Source organism: Crocodylus porosus, unplaced genomic scaffold, assembly GCF_001723895.1.
Source record: "Crocodylus porosus isolate Cpor-Errol unplaced genomic scaffold, CroPor_comp1, whole genome shotgun sequence".
NCBI lineage: Eukaryota > Metazoa > Chordata > Crocodylia > Crocodylidae > Crocodylus > Crocodylus porosus.
Window position 1 is genome coordinate 3999268 of NW_017728936.1, and position 10935 is coordinate 4010202.

The 10935-nt window shown below is 44.1% G+C and overlaps 1 protein-coding gene across 3 annotated transcripts in view; it reads right to left on the reverse strand.

Moving 5' to 3' along the window:
* ARHGAP32 (Rho GTPase activating protein 32) overlaps positions 1-10935 on the reverse strand; it is a 464420-nt gene that overhangs the window by 231707 nt on the left and 221778 nt on the right. The gene's annotated exons all lie outside the window — the stretch shown is intronic.

The window sequence follows — 10935 nt, forward strand, 5'->3', positions numbered from 1 at the left end:
GGGACCTGAACCTGTTCAGCCTTCAGAAGCGAAGGCTGAGGGGGGATCTAGTGGCCTCTTACAAACTAGTGAGGGGGGACCAGCAGGCACTGGGGGAGTCCCTGTTCCCCCGAGCACCGCCAGGAGTGACCAGGAATAAAGGTCACAAGCTGGCAGAGGGTAAATTCAGACTAGACATCAGGAGGTGCTACTTCACGGTCAGGGCGGCTAGGATCTGGAACCAACTTCCAAGCAAAGTAGTGCTGGCTCCTACCCTGGGGGTCTTTAAGACAAGGCTTGACAATCACCTTACCGGGGTCGTTTGACCCCAGTACTCTTTCCTGCCACGGCAGGGGGTCAGATTTGACAATCTGCTCAGGTCCCTTCCGACCCTACTACTAACTATGAAACTAATTGCACATGTAGATTTGCCCAATGATATTACTTCAGACTATCTAAAAACCAAGACTGATACTACCACATGGGTCATGAACATTCTCATTCTGCAACTATGAGAAACAACTTCATTAAAAACATAATAAACCCGGGCTGATATACTCAAGTCTTGTGGTCTGGAACTCCAAACACAAGCCTGTAAAATCTGTGCTTTCATCTAGCCAAGGGTATAGGAACCATATGAGATCCACCACACAGTTTTGCAGGCTCCCATTGATCAAGCAATCTAAAGCCTCACACAAAGGAAGAGCCCTGGCTGCCATGCCTATTTTTGTGTGACAAATACACTGAATAAGGGCCATGCCATAACATTATCACCCCTTTGATTGTGTTCAGAACCATCCAAGACTCAGCAACTAAATTCTCCAAACACATGCTTATGATAACAACACATGCACTGTGATAACACCACAATATTACGTACTGCCATGCAAAATTACACTAACACCGCAATGACCAGCTGAAGTCTAGCAAAAGGGTGTTACCTTGAATGGCCCAAGCTAAAGGTTGAGATAAAGAGCTCAGGAACTCTCAGGCTAGGGACAGACATTACACATCAACCGGTTTAAGTGATCCGAAACTGGTTTAAACTTGTAACAGAACAGATGCTCAGGGCACATAAACCAGTTTCAAAATGGCTGAAACTGGTTTAAGATAAACCTGGCTGAATGCAGTGTCAGACTTCACTGATTTGGATCGAACCAGTTTATGAAACTTCTGTCCCAGACCCCTTCCAGGTTCAAGTTAAATCACAGTCCCCCAGCATCCCAGCATGCTTTCCAGCCCTGGGCTGTGCTGTCTGCTCCAGCAGAGAAGGGGAGCGGGGAGGGGTGGGGGAAGCAGGGACTGCCCCCTACCCTCCAAAGCAAACCCCATATGGAGTGTGGGGCCAGGGAGAGAATTTAAACTTCCCTTCCTCCAAGTACAGAGCTGCCCTGCCCTGCTAAAAACGTACTCCAGGCTGTGACTGTGGACTACAAATCCCAGAGGCACCTGGAAACAGAAAGAGGACCCGATGAGCAATGCAACACAGACCTGCAGCTGTGACTCTAGACTGCAAATCCCAGAGACCTCAAGGGCAGCAGGAAGAGGAAGCAAATACACAGCCTGCGCTGGCTAGGTACCAGACAGCCGTGCTCTAGCACCCCCCTGGCTTCTGGCCTGAGCCACTGCAGGCATGTGGCTGCGTTTCCTGAATCAAAAGTGAACATCTGTCCAAGCTGTTTCTCAATTTAATCTCTTCATTTTAGACTAACCTGCAAAGACTGAATCAATTCAGCCTTAGGTTTTTTGGCTGTCTGTACTTAGCCTCAGTGGCTAACTTGCTGCTTCATAATTACAGTGGCTGCATTATGCCAGAGAATTAAATCTCACAACTTTCAACTACACAGCACTTCTACAAGGGAATTTATTGATCTTCTGTAAACATACTAGTAGCTGCTAGAAAAAAAAAAACCAAAAAACCACACTCTTTTGTCTCCTTTTCATTCTGTGCATTTAAAATGCTAAGTAGAACATTCAAGCCTGGAAACGTACTGAAACACTCATCTTCACCAGCCCTGTTGGACTGTAATGAAGATCCACTCACCAGTTTGGAAAATAAAGGAGAGAAAATTAAACACCAGCTCTGCATGAATTGTTAAAGACTGTTGATTTTAAGTCATTTCCCATACAAAAAGCAATTTCTTCTCCTGCTGCATACATGACTATTTTTAAGCTGGTGAGGGCTAGCGGGAAGCGGCTGACAGCCTAAGAAACCTAGAAGATGACTTTTCTCTAGAACAGATACACCACAGACAATTGCACCATGCCCTACAGGCACACTGCGATGGCATAACGAAAAGAGACAATTTCCATAGGTGCTGACAAGGTAATTCAATTACCAATGCTCATCTGAGATGCTGCATCTCTCTTAAGAATGAAAAAGTGCCAGTGGTGGTGTGATGTTGTCACCAGTAAGAAACTGGGTCAAGAGCTACAGAGCAGCCATTAGATGATCAGTACAGTGTGATATGAATAGAGGTGAATGGGTCTGTATCTTGGTATAAAGTTATGACCAAACTAATAAATACAGACCAGGAAATTCAAAGCTGTGGCTCCCTCACTGATCATAATGAGATCTTCATTGCTAAATTAGTCAGTATTGAAATCATGTGTGCCATTTAGTATAGTGCTCAGTGTACAATAGGATCTACAGAAGCACACTGTGTCCAGTGCATACTAATGTACTTCTATGTCTTCACAGGGAATTTGGCAAAGGGATTCTACTATTGTAGCAAACTTAACACTGAAATATAAAACTATGTCCCAAACCTCAGCTCTGACAGTGCAGGGCCACTTCTTTTTTCAACTACCTCTCTCATTTAAAACTCAAGAAGAGACACTAATGCTGGTACGTGAATACATGACCCAACTATTTCACGTTGCCTTTCCTGGAACATGAGATTGTTCATTCGGCAGCAGACATCTGTACTTTATGCATGCAAAGTGGACATCCATAAGGGCAAAGGAACGTAAATGTGCCATGTGTGAGCAGATAGCCAAACACAGCTGTGTTTATCTCCAAGCAAAAAGACTCAGATAAAAGCACAGAGATGATCAGCACATTCAAAATGAGAGAGACAGATGAGAAAGAGCAACAGTTGAAAAAGAACAAATGCACAGTTCTGGCAGGACATTAATCCACATTGTTAACCTTAAATTAGGTAACTGCTACGTTCGTTAATCATTTAAATCTCTCATCACCCGCCTTTCAAAGGCCTTAATATCAACAGACATCTGATAGAATAGATAAATTTGCAACACTGATTTATCTTCAGCTGAACAAGAATCCTTCCGGGGTCAGGGGGACAAACAACTAGGTAAGCTAACAACTAGAGGCTGAATGTAAACTCCTATTTAATTGCTGAGCTCTGTACTGAAACCAAACCCTGCCCCCCCAACCTTGAGACCATATATGAAAGTGGGGAAGCTCCTCTGAAGAAAATACAGATGCAGTAAAGAGAGAGCCTTAAACCAATCTTGTTCAATGGTAAATGGTGAACTCTTAAGTACTAAATCCCCCAAATACTAAAACACTTCTTCCTTACTAATAGTTGGATGTATCCTGCATTTAGGACTCAAATGAATTCTGGTCAACTGGGAAGCTTTCTCCATGGGGTGATATTGTACTGCAAGACAGATTTGCTCTCCTTACAGAGTATATAAACAAGAAACTTCTCCAGTGTCGCAAATTAAAATGAAATGATTGTTGTAAATTAATGTCTACTGTCAAAGAGGCAGTATCCACTCTCCTGTAATTGAATCCTCTTAATTGGCAGACCCCAAGTGGAAGACAATGTGCCATTTAAGTGATTGTCCCAATTATCAGAAACTCCCAAGGATGCTCCGTGCTGGGAGACAGTCATTTTTATTTCATAAATTCTTTTCAAAGCTAAGTAATGTACCACAGACAGCAAATAAGACCTCTCCAAAAATCACAAAAAAGGGAAACTATACATGTAACTTAGTAATAAGGGCCAGGAAAAAGAGTTAAGTGAACAAAGATCATAGAGCCATGAAGACAGGTCACAGGTTCGCCCTCAGCCCAGGGCTATAGCGATCAAATAGTTATTACAGCCTGACGGCTGCTTGGTGGCACATCTGGGACATTACATTAGTCTCATTTCAGGTTCTATTGTCCAGACCACTCAGAATCCCATTATCACCTAACAGCATCTTTCTAATAAATTGCAAAAAAATGACCTTTCTGCCAGCAGTCCCAAGCTACAGAGCCTGAGCTCTCCCACTGCTCCCAGAAGAGTCACTCACCCTCACATCAAAGTGAATGTGTATTAATAGGACTGCACTGGAAGCATGCAGCGTCCCTCCTCGTGTAGCAGGTTTTTCTCTGAATTCATATAGGAATTTGGGCTGTCAAATGATTTTTAAAAACTGATTGCAAATCGTTGTGCAATTAAAAAAAATAAGCCACAATGAATCATGATTTTATGTGCAGAAAAACTGAAAATTATGCAGATACTTTGCATGGTTGGGGGGTAGGTGTGTTGGGGGCGGGATTTGTGAAGGTATGGAGAGCTATGGGGGGTGGGGGGGGTTGGAGCCTGCGAGGAGTCTTGTGGTCTGGGGCACGCCCCCTGCCCTAGCATGGCTCCAGCAGCAGTGGGCTCACCCTGTCATCACCCCAGCAGCAGCAGCTATGGGCAGCCTGGGCTGGTGGCAGCTGCTCTGGCCCCAGCCCTGGCTCAGGCCCAAACTTCCCTGCTTACTTGCCCAGCAGTTCCCAGGCAGTCCCAATCTGCCCTGGACCCCAGGGTGCTAGGCAGCCCCTCCACGGCTCAATGCCACCTTCCCCAAATCCCCGGCACTGCCAACCTGGCTGCTTAGGGCCCTGAATAGGGGTTGTGGGTGGGTGGGTGCAGCCCTCTTTCCCCCCACCTTCATGCTGCCACCGCTTCCTGCTTTCCCCCACCTTCCTCTGCACTGCTGCCGCTGCCCCGCAGGGCGTCCAGGAAGCAGCGATGATGGCAGCAGGGCACAACAGCCTAGGTGCAGGCTCTAAAACCACATGCGTTATTAGCATGTTAAGAACATTAAAGAGTTAAGTTCTGGTGTTACTTGTGCACAATGACAGCCCTAACCGGAATTTTTGTCCAGGAAAGTGTAGAAACTGACAGCACCATAAGGCCAGAGCTTCCAACTTTTCCAAAGCACACAAGTCTCACTAACTTTCAGGAAGGCATGGCTCATATGGGCCAAGTTTTTAAAAGGCACAGAAGGATGAAAATGAAGGATTAAAATTAAACTTCTGCTCCTTAGATACAAAAACACATAACCCCTGGAACCTAATTTTAAAAGTATATTTGAGCATTTAGCCTAGGGACAGACATTCAAAAAACCTGAGCCTGAACTGATTTAATCTTTGCAGGTTAGTCTAACCTGGCTAGGCTAAATCAGTTTTGTAACTGTACAGACATCCCAGAAATGCAGGCACATGCCTCTAGTGGCTCAGGCTAGAAGCCAGGGGGCAGTAGAGCAGCCCTCCCTTCCCTTTCACAGAGCTGAGCTGAAGGGGGCATGACCAGGCCTGAGCAGGATGCTTTGATTATCCCTGCCTCCTACCCCCCAAGCAGCCCAGCAGGGAATGTTTATCACCCCTCACTCAGTGTTTATCAACCTATTTAGAAAACAAAGCCTCGCTCCACTAACTAATGGAGCTCTTAAAACTGCTCTTCCAAGGAAAGACATTAAGCTACCTGTTGATTAGCTCCAAAAACCTTGCCGCCTGTTGCCTCCCACAACAAGGGCAGCCAGCATGTGGTCTCCTAGCTAATGCTGAGGTGTCTGTCACTGGTAGAGGGGAGGGAGGAATAATCCCTGCTTAGCAGGGGGAAGCCAGGCAGATGCTCTATGTCTGCAAATCTCCACTGGAGCTCTGACCAGGGAGCAGAGAGGAGGGGCCAGCCCTGCTGTGGAGCAGAGAGCCTCGCCCAGTCCAGAGAGCATGCTGGGATGCTGATGGTGTCTGGTTTATCTTAAACCAGCAAGGGGTCTGGGACAGACATTGCATAAACCGGTTTGAGCCAAATCAGTTAAGTCTGATACTACATTCAACCAGGTTTATCCCAAACCAGTTTCAGCCATTTTCAAACTGGTTTATGTGCACTGAACACCTGTTCTGTTACAGGTTTAAATCAGTTTCTGATCACTTAAACTGGTTTATGTGTAATGTTTGTCCCTAGCCTTAAAGTAATCAGTGGATCTCCTTCATTTCAACAGAGAGGAGAGGAGAGGAGAATCTCTGCTGTTCAGAATCTTTGCAAAAGGGCTATTTTTCATTAAGCATCAGCAGACACATTTTGGAGCACAAACTTAGCCCTTCACGTCTGAAAATCTTGACCTTAATTCACATATATGCAAAAGGAACCAAAGAGCTACTAAAAAACCAAATGTGCAGTGCCAGTTCTGACACGTTACGGGACTGATGTATAAATGTAAGTAGCTGAAATGAACTGGGTTAAATCTACTTTCTGGAAAACATCAGTTATAAGTGTCAAGTAAATGGGTTCTACAGTACTCAACTAACTGCCTTTTAATTCCTTATGTGGGTGCCAGAACTGTTCATCTTTGTGTGAACCAGCACTGACAGTCTCAGTACCCTCCTAATGATGTTTTACATTTAAATTGCACCTACTTGCATGTTTCATGTTTTATTACAGGCACTCAGAGACCCCAGTCAAGATTTAGGGCCTCACTGTGCCAGGCACTGTACAAACCTCTAGATTAGTTCCTGGCCTGAAGAAAAACTAACACAAAAAAAAAAACCCTTCGTAGTTCAGCTGTCTGCACATATAATCAGCATACAAAAATAGTTCTCTCCTCACTGCTGTCACAGATTTAACAAAAGTGATATATTGAGGTCCCATTTACAAATATTTGTCACTTACAATCTATGATTCAGATCATCATAAAGTACTGAAGGCCAAGAAAAAAAAGGAACTACTACAGTTATCAACCTCCTAATCCAACTAATGAAAAAAAAAACCAAAGCTGCCAAGAACTTCAGTGGCAAAAGGCTGTTTACCTAGGTTTTAAAGTCAGGTCGAATTTTAAGAAAATTTCTGCAGTACCGACAAGTGCAGACAAAGAATGCATCGCTCCTGTTGACTGTTCTCACTCTCCTTCACTTACTAATTTCCCAAATGGATGAGTACATAATGGTTCCAAATCCATGTGAATTAAACGAGTTTCTGTCTGGCTGCATAAGGCACCTACTTTCTAACCACTCTGGTTATAACCAGGGATCCTAGTTTTCTCCGATTTAAAAAAATTCAAAATTTTCTGAGTTAACGCCCCTGTCCCAAATCCACATTTTTCCACGATTAAAAAGAAACACCACTATACACATGTATGCATATGTATTTTTCCATGATTAAAAAAAAATGTCACACACACACACACACACACACACACACACACACACACACACAGAGTGGCATTTCATTTTAATCATGAAACAATGTGGATTTTGGTGGGGAGGGGGTTAATAAGAAAATTTTGGATTTTTTTTTTTTTAAATCAGAGAAAACCAGGATCCCTGGTTATAAGTTTGTAAGACATTATGGACCACTTGCACAGAGTGGCATTTCATTTTAATCATGAAACAATGTGGATTTTGGTGGGGGGGGGTTAATAAGAAAATTTTGGATTTTTTTTTTTTTTTAAATCAGAGAAAACCAGGATCCCTGGTTATAAGTTTGTAAGACATTATGGACCACTTGAGCATACTGCAGCTATCATACTTCTAGCTCTGAAAGCTGTACAATAGCCCTTACACTTGGAAAATGAATAAATGAGAACTCTTACACAGAACAATAGGAGATGGAGCACAGCAAAGAAAGCAAGGTTTAGAAAGCTAAATCAAGTATTGTCACTGAAAATAAAAGCAAGGTCCCAATTCCAGGCTGATCTTCACCTGCAGGAGCAGATCCCTAGAGATGGTCATTGCAGGACTGGGCCCAAGTGTAAAAAGCTCTTATTGCTTTCCTTACATTGAAGCCATTTAGGGCAAGCATCTAGGATGTCACAGTAAATAAAAATGTCACACTGTAAGACCCAGTAGCTGGGGACCTTTCTGCACTAGAAGCAAATGACAAGCACTGCAAGGAAGCTGGACATCTCCCCTTTTCAACAACAGGAAAATCACATTTCTAGCCCTTACGATAGAGTTCACTTAAGCTTGTCACTGCGTGAATGGTTCACCAAATGCAACTGCAGAACAGTGTCACTGTGCGGGGCAGTGGGATTTGGAGGGCAGGGTTTGACTCTTCAGTATTTGGGGACCAGAAGGAAAGAGTCTAAGTATACTGTTTTTAAAAAAAAAATCTCAGCTGTTTGATCCCATTTAGAGCTCCTGAATGGTAGAGGAGAGTATAGGTTCGATGCTTCAGGAGGTGTAATAAATGTATTGATCCCATAACATGTCACATACACACATAATCCAATCATAAGCTGACACATGGACTGACTGCAAACACAACATGTATTGTATTATTTTTCTACACAAGAAAGCTCCTTTTATCACTTCTTTTCTTATTGAACAGTAACACACTGTCCTTCAATTCTTTTCAGATAGGATAAAACACAGTTCTTCTATTTAAACATAAACCCCTAAGAGAAAATGTATTAAAACACAGATTACAATAATATCTTGCTCTTCCACAGCACTTCCCACCTGTACCTGACAGGGCACTTTACAAAGAAGGTCATGGTCAGTATTCCCATTATACAGATGGGAAAATTAGGGCACAGCAGGAAAATGATTTGTAGAACATCACCCAGTAGACCAGCGGCAGAGTCAGGAACACAACCGAGAATATCATCAAAATGATACATGTAAGGATACCCCAATATCCTCAAATATGGGTCATGAGTAGGGTGAAAATACTGAGCCATCAAGTCCAAAGCATGGACTGTTACCATATCACCTAAGGGATAAGTCCCGTAGATGGTAATGGGCTCTTACCTTCTCAACGGATCAACTCTTGCAGGGGAATGGGACACAGGTAAAGTATAATCCAAAGCTCACTGAAGTCACTGGACATCTTCCAACTGGTCAAGCTCTTAGCATATCACATGTACATGTGATATTTCTACCCTTAAGATGAAAGACTTGGGAAAAAGCCCAGCAGGATGGACTCATTCTTATCTCCTCTTCAAAAACACCAATGTGGATAGTAATGTTGATTTCAGGTGTGCGACCCAGACTTCTGGGTCAGGGCCAGAGCGCGCTGGGGACCCTCTTCGCGCTCCTGTGGGATGCTCCATCTGCCCCACCATCACAGCATTCATGAGCTGCCTGCTACAAGCTGTGCCTACATGCAAATTGTCAAATCTCCCCAAATCCATCCGGAGGGTTCCGATTCAATTTGGAGAGATTAAAGCATCTCCCGATTCGATTCGGATTCAGAGATTCGGTCATTAAAACAGACCAAATCTCCGCCGAATTGAATCAGCGATCAAAGCTTCGCACAGCCCTACTGTTGATCCAAAACTTGAACTGCATGCGACAAGCCTGCTAAAAATTTTCTTCACCTCCTTGGAATTCCCTGACATGACTGGCTTACAGAAACTGCCACTCACATATACCAACAAATCATTCCAATACTCGAAAGACAAATGCCCATTGCCAGTGACCTGCGTGGCAGCAGGGCTTATTGCAATGCATATAAGAGATCTTCACTCCGTTTCTCTCTCAAATTTACCATGAAGGCAAACAAAAAACACATGAAGTCTACAACCAAAACCATTTCTCACTGCTTACCTCTAAAGTTTGACAACTGCTTCTCATGATCTGCACTGAAAGACACGAAAATCACTCCAAACAAAATGAGACAGCAAGTATCCAGGCACCCAGAATTAATTTATAGGAAAGACGTGGGTTGTTGGTTTTTGGTTGTTTTTTTTTAAAGAGGGTTTGTGCTCACATTAATGTTCACAGCATCACAAAGCACCACCCCTTTCTAATGTATACACATCTATAAAGGCCATTATTTATTTATTACTGAAAGCCCTGAAAACATAAAGCACTATGTAAGTGGTTATTACTATTTTATGCCTATAGAAGGAAAAGGAGGAAAAACAACCAGAGTGCTTATCTTACTCTAAATAAATGCAACCTTTTCTAATGGGTTAGCACTACAGACCACTTTGAGGCCTCTTTTCTTGCCAGTCTTAGCGTTTGCTTATCTGGGCAGCATACATAATTCACTTGTAATGACAAAGCCCTGTGCACAACTGTGCCAGCTGTTTACTTGTTGAGAAGCAATAAAGAATCAATATGTGGACTTATTCTCAAAGTATATTCTCAAAGCAGCCAGGTCTGACTGCTCACATAGGTTCCCAGCCAAAATGCAGGACCTTCATCTAACCCAGGAGGTGCACCGCCCCACCAGGGGAGATGCCTTGTTGGACCTGGTGCTGGCCACGGGCGATGACCTGGTGAGGGGGCCGTGGGTGCTCGACCCCCTGGGCGACAGCGGTCATCACCTGCTGGAGTTCACCATCCAGTGCAAGGTGGCAAAGGCCTGCAGCAAGGCAGCAGCCCGAGATTTCAGGAGGAAGGACTTCAATGAGCTAAAGAGAATAGTCGGGGAGGCACTAAGGTCCCAGAGGGAAGGGGAGCCAGGTGTCCAAGAAGAGTGGTCACTCCATAAGGAGATGATCCTCCAAGCCCAAAGGGAAGTAATCCCAACACAGATCAAAGGGAGCAGGAGGGCACAAAAGCCCCAGTGGCTCACCAAAAGCATCCGAGAATGTCTCCTAGCTAAAAGGGAGGCGTAACTCAGTTAGTCTTACCTCAATCCTGGGCAAGCTTTTTGAGAGAGTTATCCTGGCACACGTCCACGAGGGGCCAGCAGAGGAGATTGCTTAGGGGCAACCAACACGGATTCATTAGCGGCAGGTCCTGTCAGACCAACCTGGCGGCCTTCTACGACCAGG